Source organism: Microtus ochrogaster, chromosome 2 (genome assembly GCF_000317375.1).
Source record: "Microtus ochrogaster isolate Prairie Vole_2 chromosome 2, MicOch1.0, whole genome shotgun sequence".
In the NCBI taxonomy this organism is placed as follows: domain Eukaryota; kingdom Metazoa; phylum Chordata; class Mammalia; order Rodentia; family Cricetidae; genus Microtus; species Microtus ochrogaster.
Genome location: NC_022010.1, coordinates 22,992,402 through 22,993,049, shown reverse-complemented (window position 1 = coordinate 22,993,049; position 648 = coordinate 22,992,402).

The window sequence follows — 648 nt, the reverse complement described above, 5'->3', positions numbered from 1 at the left end:
GTGGGGTGGGGGACTGATACCTGCTAGTTGTTCTGATATACATGTAACACAAAACACACACATGGGACGGGGGTTTAAAAAAGAAACAGAAACAGACACAGGAGAAATGGGAAGTGAGAGATAGGCACAGAAACACAGAAAGCCCAGGACTCACACAGGCCCCAAGAAGCACAGAGAAGAGGAGCAATGTCAACCTTAGAGTTCACATGCATACAGAAGTGGGGAGGACAGAAGGAGAGCCGTGCAGGAGGGACCCACAGCGTGCGCGCGCGCACACACACACGCACACACACAACCAAGAGGGGAGGGAGAGAAAGGGGGGAGGAGAGAGAGTCACACAGGTCAGGAGAGGACCAGAAAGACAGACACAGACAAGCAGAGCCCTTTCAGCAACCTCCAGCGTCCGAGTGGGGATCAGGCAGACAAGGAGACTAGAGCAGCAGAATCCCATAGGACAAACAAGGTAAGGGGCATGGTGGATGGCACAAAGACAGCAGATGGAACGAAAGAGCAGTGTCACAAACAGCTGGATAGACACCCAACCTGCCTCTGTATGTGTGTTGGGAGGGGGATGGGGGTATGTGTGAACGTGGAGGCCAGTGAGGGAGGTGGGGGTGTGTGAACGTGGAGGCCAGTGAGGGAGGTGGG